Source organism: Ambystoma mexicanum, chromosome 12 (genome assembly GCF_040938575.1).
Source record: "Ambystoma mexicanum isolate Mex_15411 chromosome 12, UKY_AmexF1_1, whole genome shotgun sequence".
In the NCBI taxonomy this organism is placed as follows: domain Eukaryota; kingdom Metazoa; phylum Chordata; class Amphibia; order Caudata; family Ambystomatidae; genus Ambystoma; species Ambystoma mexicanum.
Window position 1 is genome coordinate 561,726,763 of NC_090936.1, and position 13,380 is coordinate 561,740,142.

Below are 13,380 nucleotides of genomic sequence, written 5' to 3' on the forward strand. Positions count from 1 at the left end.
CCCATAGAGAAAAGTTCCAAATGTCTGTGCAGCGCACAGCAAAACCACTGGACGAAATTGGACCAGGTACAAACAACTTGGGTACGAAGCGTTGACTGGGTTTGTAGGAGGGGGCCTGGGGTTATTGCATCAAGTATTTCTTAAAAAATTTGACGGGGAAGATTGATGCCCCTTCTCTCAAAATTATAGCTATATCTACAATGGTGCTTTAGAGCAGAGAGGCTTTTCAGAAATGAAAAAGCTGCAAATTTTATTTTTCCCAATGTGAGTGATAACCAGGGTTATTGCCGAAATAACTAGGGTAGGTTGAAAACAAAAAGTGGAAAAAATGACATTTGGAGAAGGAAAAAATGATGAAATTGCATCAGGCTAGAGGTGGCGAGGGGGAAAGAGGACACCATGTGAAATTAGGCAGTTTGTGGGTGGCTGGTGACCGGGGTTATAGTAGAAAACGGGATCAAGAATTAAAGTGTGTCTCATGAATAAACAGGGTTATTTGTAGTACATTGCTATTATCAGGATTATACTAACTGCGGTTATGGGAAAAAGTTAATTTGAAAAAAGAGGGTTAAAGAAATGTGATTAATGCCAAAAAAAGTGGAATTTTGCAGCTACAGTGAGGTGAGGGGTAATGGGTGTGGCCAAAGACCATGGCTACTGGGTTACTTTAAGAACCAAATGGTGCAATATGGAAAGCGGCCACAGCCGAAGGCCATGGCCATGGTGTGCCCAAATTAAACCTAGTGGTGTGGTCACTGCCATGGCTAGTGGGACAGGAAGAAAGTTATAAGGGCAACATGTACATAGGCCAATGGTCATCATGGGCCATGGCCAGTGAGCGGGAAAGAAAGGTTGTTTTTTATAAGATACAGTCGGCATGGCATGGCCGAAGGCTCTTGATAGTGGGCCCGAAAGACATGTAGAGTGACTACGGCCGTGACAGTGGCCTGTAATAAAATTATATAACATTAACCCTTGAAATTCACTGGAAAAAACGTAGTTACGGTGCAGTTAAGTTGTGCAGATTTAATGCTACAAAACCCTTGAAATTCAGTGGATGTGGGAAGTCGTTACTAGTTTAACTCGGCACGTTCTCGCTGCATAGCCCATGAGCACATGCATATAATAAGAGAAGGGATTCACAATGACATACAACATGGCATTATGGGGGACATCAACAGGAGTGCACCAAGTTAAGCGGGTCAAGACTTACCATCATTGGCCAGTGCCTGGCAAATGCAGACATGCCAACATTGAGGAGCCCCTGAGAGGGAGATTTCACAACACAAATCGGGAGAATGCAGTTTTCCCATAAGACTGCATAGGGGTTATAATGATTCTAGGCAGGAGACAGTTAAAAATAGCATTATTTTTAACTGAAAAATCGGGAGTCTCCCGCCTAAATCGGGAGGGTTGGCATGTATGCAAATGCATTTCCCATGTCTACACAAAAGCCAAAACTGTTGGCATTGCCAATGTATGTTTCTTATTGACTTACCTTGGAGGAATAGCTGAAAACTGGCAGTCAACCGTAGTGCTCGCTTCATGCAAGAGAGACAGGCATGCCATGGCACAGTGGCAGACTAAATGGCTTATGGATCAACAACCCTTAATATTTAAGAGAAGCAAGTGTGAAGCAACCGATGTATATATATTTTTAGGATTTTAACATTATAGTTTGAGAGGAAAAATAAATAATTCAGGAAGGGTTGTCCATTTAGTAAAATGGTTGCACATCACACATACATGCATAGAAGTGAATGACAGCTTGTAAGCAAAAAATCTGAAATATAGGTACAATTACTCTTTGAATGTGGCTATTTCATAGAGTCATGTCGAATATGCCTGGAAAAACATAATGATTCATTTACAGACACTTCTTAAACACCCTCTTCATTTAAAACATAAAACAGTGAGGCCCCAGCGAGATTTGAACTCGCGACCCCTGGTTTACAAGACCAGTGCTCTAACCCCTGAGCTATGGAGCCGTCCCATATCTCACTCAGAAAGATGAATCCTTTTATAATTGCTCACGACCATCGTTCATTCATGCATGTTTATTTTTTGTTTTCATTTTAGTTTGCTTCAGAATTTGATCCACATATCCATGCTCAGCGGCCGAGTTCTGCTGTTACCGTCACCCCCATCTCAGTGAACTTGCGCTTGGCTGCATGGAATATTCCTCCTTCCCATCATGCTCTTCGCAGGCAGAGGGTTGGGGCTAGTTTCTGTAGTGTGTTTAAAAACAACACTCTTCCCAGAGACGTAAAAAGAACTTCACACGTGGCGTGTTGGTAAAGGTGCTCGGGGATTTGCACATGGTCACGGGGACAAATGCACGCATTAAGCTATTTACGATACACCCACTACTATCCTTCCACAGGACACTCAAGTCCTACTCCCCGCGACACCCCTATAGCTTTAAATTGACATATCATCGGAAAAGTGAATTATACCCATAACGGGCTCTGCAGACGGACGCTCCTAATAAAGGTACTCTAGTAATAAAAGCACGATAACTTGGCCACTCGTGGGGGCGTGACCTGGCCGAGCACTGCGCAGATGTTAATGATTCGATTACTTACAATAATCCTCATTACTCCTAGCCTCTTCCTCGTTGCAGTACTTACTTTTGTAGCCTTCAACCTTTCCCACAGTTAGGCTTATTTCTTTTCTTCTTGCCAGAAGCGTATACCCTCCCCTTTTACCCATAATCCTTGTTTTACCAAACCAAATCATGGAACTCTCCACACGCAGGGTGGGTAAAGAGGAAAGTCAGTACTGTGACAAGGAAGAGTAGGACTAGGAGTAATGAAGCATTACTGATAAGTAATCGGGGCATTACCTCCACGTCCCTCTTCCTCATCCAAGTACCTTAATTTTGACGTGTACCCAACCACCCATTCCTCTTCTTTATCCCTTCCTCCTCCCAGCTAACCACCGACCCTGATGGTCCGACCTCGACTCTTAATTCACCCTCCCGGGCTGCCCCGGCAGCCCCTGTGGCTAAGGGTGGCTCCTACATTGGCTCCTTCAGAAAGTGCCCGCAGGTGTCAGCAGGGGAAGCCAGTGGCCAGCCGTCAACCAGCAACAACCAAAAAAAGTAAGTGTGGCAAAGGGTGGGGAGTACTCTACTCCAGAAAACCCCTGCCACTCTACATTACACCTCACTGGAACTGTGAATGGGAACATGTGCCGCATTTGGATAGCAACTATGAACTATTTCCCTTTAAGGTCATAGTATTGTCAACATCAGCCTGCGTCGCTTTATTAGATGGAGTTACGAACATTGGCCTGCTTCGCATCTAGATAAGACTGTGTGGGTTGGCAAGCGCCACTCTTAGATGTAATTGTCACGTTAGCAAGCCTCACACCTAGAACTCTGATTATTGGCATGTGCAACACTCAGACAGAATTGTAAACACTAGCCTGCATCGCATCTAGACAGAACTGCATATGTTAGCAAGCACCACTCTTAGATGAAATTGTGAATGTTAGCAAGCCTCACACCTAGAACTGTTTGTTTGTTTATTTTATTTATATTGCTTGCCTGACCCAAAGGTATATGGGCGCCTTTGTAAGAAGATAAAAGATTTAGGTTACATTCATAGTCATCAGCATACAGTGATAATACATTAAATAAGTGCATAGTAAGTAAACAAGCATACATGGAATATGGGCAAGATCAACAGTGTTCAAGTGGCTTGCAGTAATACAGAGGCAGTCAATGGTCATTTGACACTATCCAACTTTTGAGGTTAGTCCTGAAGTTCAAGAAGGTTTAATAGATGTGCCACACTCAGACAGAATTGTAAACACTAGCCTGTGTTGCATCTAGACAGGACTGCGTAGTTTAGCAAGCGCCACTCTTAGATGGAATTGTGAACATTAGCAAGCCTCACACCTAGAACTGTGATTATTGGCATGTGCCACACTCAGACAGAATTGTAAACACTAGCCTTCATCTCATCTAGACGGGACTGTGTAGGTTAGCAAGCGCCACTCTTAGATGGAATTGTGAATGTTAGCAAGCATCACACATAGAACTGGGATTATTAGCATTTGCCACACTCAGACAGAATTGTTAACACTGGCCTGTGTCGTATCTGGACAGGTTTGTGGGTGCTGGCGGGCTTCACACCTGGATGGAATTGTGGGTGCTAACAAGTGCCACACCTGGAATTGTGAATTTTGGCATGTGACGCACCTAGACAGAATTGTGAACAATTCAGCCCAATAACCAAAAAGCTCAAACTCTGCATAATTAACCCACACAAAAACCTACACAACCACCTCTCGCACAGGAAGACGCAAACACTTCACCACACTGCAACAACAAACACACACCACATAAGCGGAACCAACAGCACACAAGGCCTGACTTCGGTGCTATACTCGCACCAAAAGCTCAGCGCACAGTGTATACCGAGCTGAAGCCGCCAACAGGACACCACCTCTCTCACTATCCTACTCCCTCTGCACCTTACTAACCCAACCCGCCTTCTCATTTACAGATCCGCCTGAGCGCCTGCGGACCAATTCCATTGGTGACGGTGCGCTATACAAATACCTTTAACATTTAACTTATTAACCTACTGACATCAATCGCCCCATTGCAGCCGTGAGAGCCATCCCTGGGGTTGTCAACATTCAACATGTAGTGTCTTATGAATGTATTTGTTCTGCCTGTGTGTCTGCCCTGCAAACCTCCTGCATGGAGACCCCCTGAGCAGGGGTGTTGTTAGGTCCGGAAAAGATCAGGGGCTAACCTAATGTCGGGACTGGGGGGACTCGGGGCTAGCTATGGGATTTTGGTTGTAGCCCCTGAGCTTCTATCCGGGGCTACAACCAAAAGACCCGGAGCTACAGCCCCCCTGAGTCCCCTCTAGCAGTGCCTCTTCCCCTGAGCATCAGCTTATGGTGGACCACTGTGTACTTAAACAGGTGTGGCTTTTCCAGACGCCTTATACGTCATCACGATCACTGACCAAATCCTTCGTCTAATTGTCACAAATGCGGCTTTTCTGCCAAAGCAGCAGTCCCAAAAGTCACCAATAAACTGTCTAATTTCTTGACAGCCTCAGTCCTGTCAAGGTACTCCATGACCGTTCTTTCCACTTCAACGGTATGCCAATCTACCTCATGTGTATTCTTGGGATCAAGGAGAAAAAAAGCAGGAATAACCACATTCTGTGAGGTATGGAATTTCGACACAACCTAAGGGAGAAACTTGGGCTCACATTTCAAGAACAATGCCTCTGGCAGAACATTAGGAAAGGGAGGTTTACATAAAAGTGCCCCTACTTTCCCTACACAGTGGGCTGAGGTGGTAGCAAAGAGAAAGGCCGTTTTAAAAGTTAGAAACTTGGTATCCATTTCAGCAATTGGTTCAAAGGAAGACCCTGAAGATAATGAAGCACCAAGGGAAGATCCCAGGGAGTGGCCTTGCAGAAGCCAAATTACGTCCCCACCAACCCTTCTCCTTCCAGTTTGCCCTCTGACCCCATTCTAAAGGCCTTAACGGCAGCCCACGGACCACAGATGGTAGACACTGCCAACCCATGCACTCAAGTGGTTCACTATCAGACTTTGTACACCACTTAAAAACTTCAAAGTTCACCCGATTGCCATATGCCCTTGAATAGGCCGGGCGCTTAGACTGGAGAATAGTCTCGGCAACCTGCTAGGATAATCCTAATGCCAGTAACCTGTCCCTCTCAACTTACAAGCTGACCATTTTATGCCCCCCCACCGCAGCCCGGATTTACTTGTAGAGGGCAAGGCCATCTCTGGTTCCTCCACACCTCTTGGGTCTAGAATTCTAAAAGAGTATGAAACCAACAACTTCTTGGCCATTAGGGAACTACCAAGATTACCTCAGACTTGCATTCCCTTGGTCTTCCTGAAGCTTTGAACAAGGGGTATTGCAGGAAAGGCATACACAAGCTCCTAGGGCTAAATTCAGAGCATCCTTCCCCCATGCTCTCGCCTCCTGAAATCTTTCACATCAGGGTAAAGCAAAAAATAAACTGTAAAAGTTGCAGAAGATCGACATTATAGACTAAGTCCAAGGTTAACCCTAACCCCTTTGGGTATCCCATGTAGTGATCACATTCATTTAGTGATCACAAACAAGGTGAAGTAGGCTAAACATTTAAGAATATGCATAGATTTACGACTCATAAAGTCATCAATAGGGAGCAACAAATCACATCCACCATTGATGTGATGCTGGTAGAGCTCAATAGGGCCAAGTAGATGTCCAAACTGGGCATGCATGTTGGTTACCACCAATTTTGCCTACAACTGGTCTCATGATATATAACCACCTTCTCAACAGACATATGATTTTGATGCTACAAACGCCTCCGTTTTTAGTATGACGTTCAAATATAAATGCCACCTGTGCGTTCATATCTGATTTTCCAGAAGTCATCAATGCTAGTGGCAACATTCTCATCCATGCAGTTGCTGCGGGTTAAAATGAGCATGTAAGTAATCACTTGAGCAAATATAGAGAAAACACTTGGGAATAATCCTAGAATAATTTCTTTTAAAAATTTTTTATTTTATTTGTGTTTTTGGTAAACATAATACCTTACACAAATTGATACATACATACATAATAATATGAAACACTAATCCATTCCATCATTCAATACAATCCAAACAATCTAAAAGCATTTTACGTCATTAACACAAACCAATAAAATGTTATCCTATAACCGCTGTTAAAACAGCCTGTCCTCATGCATTTAAACTTTGTCAGTTCATCAAAAATGTTTTAAAAAATGTATCAAAGCTAAAAGAAGAGACATCTCTGTGCCATTTATTAGCCTCTGCCAAATATGGTCTATGGAAGGAAAGGTCTTCAAGGCCCCCCTACCCTCCATTCTCACCAACGTGCAGACTATGACTCGTCCAGCAGCCACCCATGAGCCTGTGGCCAGGGATGCGGGATGGCTGTGGGTTGACACATGTGGCTGCAGCACTCAGCCAGTAGCATGGTACCAGACTCCATTTTGTGGAACTCTCAGACTCCATTTTGAACACAGTAACTTAGGCCTCACAAACACAAGCGGTCTGCAGGGCTGCAGCTCTCCCCTCCTGAACGCACACAGCGAGCCAGGCACTTCCCTCGCCCTCCTCCCCTCGGCGTCCCTGCTGCAGGCCTGTTCTCACGGGAGACTAGGCGCGAACAAGTTACATGACAAACACTGTATCTTTCACCTTCCGCAGTCCATCATTGACCTGCAGATGACCGGGCTGAATCTGGGGTTTGAGAAAAACAAGCTAGCTCCATAAAACTTGTCCTGTCCCCTCGCAGACCACACATTTATGACATATGCTGTGGATAACCCCCCAACCCTGTTCCCCGTTTGAAGTGCCAGATAGGCATACATAGCCCATGTTCCACCCTGTTTCACCCTTACTGATAATCTCTGTGAAGGGACTATAAATTCACTTCCGTTGTTGTATGCCACGAGATTAATTGTATAACTTGAAATAAGGTGACCCTCACCCAAGCAATGATTATTGGTTGTTACAGCATACACGAAGCAATGTATAATATCAGTATATACTCAATGATTCTCTACGAATGTACGATTTCAAATATATTCAATTAGTATCGCAATGTGTATGGTTCATAATGATGCGTGTCAATTGTATAAAAGAGTGTCCTTTTGTAGCATATGTATAACTCCTGAGCATTGAATCATGCACCCAGTATTATAAGCAGAACATCACACACATTTTTAATGTACTAATAATACACACTAACCTATTTCTACCTCGTTTATATGCATGCTCCACGTGTGCCCCCCCGTAACATAAACAATATGCGACCCAGCAGGCTATAGGGCCTTTTCTCCCCTCTCATGTAACACTGCGTGCTCAGCCCCCACCTACCCTCCCCCTCTGGCCTGGCTGAGATGTAAAGCCCTGGGCCTACGAATGATTTGATGCTACAATCGTAACCCCTCGCACTTCCCTAGTGCCTGCACCCAGCAAGCACCTTCCTAAGCCCCCAGACTCGGATTGAAAGAAATATGGGCAACAAGCCCCTCATCCCACCACCTCTTGATGTACCGGCTAAGTGCCCTCTGACCTGATACTATCCGAGTTCACCTTATACCCGACTGACCATAGTGGCCATATATGTTCTCTTGTATTTACATACTACAAAGGTATCCCCCACTAGATCTAACAAAGAGGAATGATAGATGTATCCCTGTCTGTGCCCCCTGATAAGCCACCTAAACCCATGAAAGCTGCTCACCTATTGTTCACCCCATGTATAGTATTTTTTTTAGAATGATGAAATACTCACACCTAGAGTTATGTGTTATTTTTCTTGTGATGTTAAAATAACGCTTTGTAGGATTTACAGGGCATCATGAATTACAATTAACACTGAATGAGTATGTGTGGCCACAAGGGCAAATGTTAGAATAGTCATGATATATCAATCAACCATCATCTGACCTGAGCTCCACCCTGACGAGTCCAGCTGACCTGCAAGCGTCACAATGACCCCTCAAGGAGCCTCACCAATACTGGAGCTTCGCCCCAAAGGATCTATAGGTGCCCTTCCTCACTGCCCAATCTCATCGATTCATGTATCCCTTAGTTCCCACGCCATAGGTGACGTGGTTTTGTAACAAAATGTGAATATTTGCTGATGTCTGGCAGAGCGCTCTCAGAGTTTGCAGAGTTCTCTGCTTGCCCTATATTGGTAAGGATAAACTTTTACTTTTTGACTTCACCCGCACTTGGCCTTGGTCTCATTCCCATCTGGGGTGTGTCCATCATTGACTCTCATTGGGGAGTTATAAATGCCTTTTTGGGGGACTCTGACCTTCAATGGCTACCAGTAGAGATAAAATTAACATGACGTTTAAAAATACTTTTCTAAAATCAATCAATGCTTTACACTCAATAACCAAGTGATAATGTTTTTCAGTGCCAGAGTCAGAACAAAGTCTCCAGGTTTACAATTCATGGGGTAGGTGCAATTGGGGGCCTAGGATCTCAAGTGTTGGCAGGCAGTTCAACCTGAATTTAAGGTACCATCTACAAGCTGAGGGCGATGGGAACTTCTGTAGGTAAGGCCTTAATTGTTCCATAGGAGTATACATCAAACTCTTTTCCTTGTATTTTAGCAACCTTTGTAGGTCCTCCATATTCCAAATTCTGTCCCAAGTCTTAACAATTTCTTTCAAGACAATCAACGAGAAAGTCGTTTTTATATCCATAAGGGAGAGGTTCATTTCAAACATCTCTTTCTAAAACACTTAATAAAAATATATGTGTTTGGGCTCATCATTTGTTTCATGTTGTTCTTCACTCTCACAGATTTTTCAATACAGAGAGATGGATTTATATATGTATACGGACCACCAAGATTGTAAACCAAGCTCCAGCCCTATTACAGTTATAGGGACAAACTTGGGTATGTGTAAGGTTTCCTTCAATACATGCTCCTCCAAGAAGTCAAAAGGGGTCTTTTGGGAAAAGAGATTAATTCGACACCATATAAAACACTAGATGTTACTTTTAATCTATACATTTTTTAAAATGGTTTAAGTGAATATGCACACAACCTCCTATAAATTGTCTTAATTAGAGATATACACAGTCTGGTTTTGCCCAACAGTCTCAACCTTTGAACCTCTTGTGTTTCCTATTGGAGAGAAGGAAGCCAAGATAACTGAATTAATTTATTTCCTGTACACTAGGGTTGTTAACATACCATTTATACTTTCTCCTGACCCTCTTATTTGAGATCATCATAATCTTCGACTTCTGAGGATTCACTGTTAGATTATTCTTTTCAAGATAACCTACTACTCCATTCAAAGCTCGCTGCAAACCTGCTAGCTTGAAATCAATCAGCAACACGTCATCAGCATATGGTATAATATTGACTTTGAAGGAAGCTATTTTGTGAATATACATATTCTGTTACAAACTCCTTGACCACAAATCTGACATATATAAATTGAAAAATGTTGGGACCAAAACACATCCCAGTCGAAACCCATTGTTGATTGCAGTTTCACGGGATAATGCTCCCTCCACATTCAATGTTATTCTAGCAGAGTTATTGGAGATTAGCAATCGAATAAGTTGCAGTAGCCCCAAATCTATGCCTTGATTTTTCAACCTATCCCACGGCACTCGACGATCTACATTGTCAAAAGCTTGAGACAGATCTAAAGTAGCTATATATAGCGTTCTTCCTGTGCTTTTCCTGCCTTTGCCAAGCATGATAGCAGCATATATATCCACTATCCTGTTCTATTTCTATAACCCATTTGAAGTGAATTTAGTATTTTATTTGTGTTTATCCATTTCGTGACCTCCCATATTTTATCTAATCATATTAGATAAAATCTTTGATGGCACATCCATGAATTATATCCCTACCTCTTAGTAAATCCAGCCCTGCGATGGAATGGGCCTAGTGCCCTAGGGTCACCAGTTCCACAAATTATATTGTTCAGGTAGGTTTATTATTGGATTGAGAAATGCCTGTGGTTGTGAATAGTGTTCCAAAAGTTAGGACAAGTTCAGGTAAGTATCCCTCGCTATCCAACCACACTAGTGAAGGCTTAAGGGGGATTCTTGACTAGACCACCACCGGTCCGAGTCAGGCAAGGGAAATATAGGGCCAGAACTCTATGCCCATGTAACCCTTTGGAGGATGAGGGGGGACGAAACAAGTATGCTAACATAGCCCATGTACTCTGATTTTGCCAGAAACCACTTCAGAGGTTCTGTAATCTGTTGGGGCCATGTACTTCTGTGCTTGGTTCGGCCGAGGGAGGCCTAGGAGTCGCAGGTGCAGTTGTAGTTTTTCGGGCACAGGATTTGGTTTCAGTCGGTGGATGTACGTGTATTACGGTGCCAGACCCGTTCCACAAAAGGAAGAAGACCTGCAGGGAGCAAAGAAGATGGGATTCAATAGGAGTCACCATGGCCCGATGGTGACAGGCGATCTTCAGCTGGCGAACTAAAGAGCATGCTTTGCCCAGCTTATATTGGGACTGCAAGGCTGAAAATCGAGGCACAGGCATCTTGTAGCACAAGTTGAAGATCCTCCAAGTTCCAAGAATGTACTCGGAATGGCGACGGCTGCAGCATGGTAGCCCAGGAGAGAGCTGGTCAGCCACCTGGTGGTCCACGGACACTTCTGAAGGCTCATAAGTCACAGATCCACAACCAGGGGTCGAAACACTGATGAGGGCCTTCTTAAGATCAGGACAGAGCAGCAAGGCTTCAGCGGGGCTTGGCTGGAGGCAATGGTCTGCTTCAAAGGGCGTCCTCGGGTCTTCAGTGGGCGGCACTTCTTCGTAGGGGCCAGAGGCAACTGGTTGTATAGGGCAGGGGGTGTAGGGTCCCACCAATCAGTGGCACCAGTTTTTACTGTATGTGATGACACGACACAGCCTTTTAAACTTCTGCGTGTACTAAGATGAATCAGAATGTTCTCATGCAGCAGAGTCCTTTGCTGATATTTGTATTCTGTAATATTAAATCTTGTTATCCTTTCAAAGCTATCTCTTGGCTTATTTCCCTATAGGGCTGTATCCACTCTGGAGTGTGCGTAAAAAGGGACTTGCCTTCAACACGCTGCAGCATGAATGATGATGGGTTGCCTGAATATCTTTTTTTAAAGTGGCTGATCTCCCTCGAGCTTTGGCTCCCTTTTGTTTCTCAGGTGATGCAACCTGTCACCTATCAACCTCCTGCTGCAACCTGGAGAGACAAACGCCCCCTCACCTGCCGACCCCCTTCCAGCGACCCAATAGGCACTGCAGGCCTAATAAGCACTGCTGATCACTTTCTTTCTTAAAGCAGAGCATTTAAAGTGGGTGCAATTTACTATTGATGGCCTATTTAGCTTACCATAACTGGCGAATTTCAGGGGTTTTTGGTTTTACTTTGAACCATAACGTCCCTTTAACAACGTTTTTTCACTGAATTTGAAACGTTTTTAGCAGCGCAACTTAACCATAACGTCCCTTTTAACAACGTTTTTTCACTGAATTTGAAAGGTTTTTAGCAGCGCAACTTAACCATAACGTTCCTTTAACAAGGTTTTTTCACTGAATTTCTTAGGTTTTTAGTAGTGCAACTTAACAATAATGACTTTGACTTTATATACATGTCATATGGAACTGACTGAATCTCTTCTACTGTACTTGATGTCCGCGAACTCATTTAATGTTCACGGACATTTTCGAAGAAAAGTACCACTACCTAAAAACTCTGGGGAGGTATGTTTGATTGTTATATCATAACATAGGAACATTTAACAAATTCAAAAAGGAGCACACAAACACATTATATGTACTAATACATGAGAAATGTAACCCTTATATGCAGCACACTAACCATTCATTTAAAGAATTGGCTTCGAACATAATTACCTCACAAACATGACAGAACTGAGAACAAGAGCAGACCCACTGAGTACATAGGACATATCGTACCTGAAATAGTAAGTGTACTTAATTTTATTCATATATTTATAAACTTTCTGTATTAGATAAAAAAATATTTGGTCTTTTTTTTTCTCACAGAAATGTCTAGTACTTTGGAATGGCTAGAGGAGCATTTCCCGCATGAAGAAATGTCACAAGATAGTGAAACGAATGGTAAACACTTTATAATATAAACCATTTAATTATTATTATTTTGTATACATTTAACATATATATATTGTTTTTTTACAGAGCATACCAAAATAGAAAATACTTCAGAAAAACCTGTTATGGATAACAATTTTCACAGTATAGAAGAAAAAATGGATTTATTGTTGACTAATTTTAATAAATTGAAAACTTTTGTGGAAGATCATTTTAAACCAAAAACCTCGTACCATTGGCCCACATGTACTTGTCCCTCCTCACCATATCGCAGTCAATTATCCCCAAACCCTCTCCATAACCCAAAACGTTTTGATGAGACTTCCATCCCTTCTTCACCTAATAACAATCATGTTGAAACCCCTAATTCTCCTGTTTTTGTTTCTGCCTCACCTTCTCTGTCATAAATGATTAATATATGTTAAATAAAGTAAAAGTTTTATATTGTGTTGTAAATAGTTTTTTTTTAAAAAAAAACAATGTAGGTGTCCGCGGACAGTGCATGTGTTCTGAAATGTTCGTAAATGAACGTACCTGCTCGTACTGTTCGCTAGCAAGTTGAAACTGTTCTAAGTACACACGTGGTGTCCTGAAATGTTTGTAAAGAAACAAAAATTAAAGTGTTCTAAAGAACACTATATCTGTCCGTAATGTTCGCTACCAACTTGAAACTGTTCTATGAACACAATTGGTGTCCTCAAATGTTCGTAAATAAACAAAAATG

At 42.8% G+C, this 13,380-nt stretch overlaps 1 non-coding gene across 1 annotated transcript; it reads right to left on the reverse strand.

Annotated features, from left to right (window-relative positions):
* Positions 1 to 1,915: 1,915 nt before the first annotated feature.
* Positions 1,916 to 1,988, reverse strand: TRNAT-UGU (transfer RNA threonine (anticodon UGU)). The gene has a single exon. It is a non-coding gene; the product is annotated as a tRNA-Thr (tRNA).
* Between the last annotated feature and the right edge of the window lie 11,392 nt (positions 1,989 to 13,380).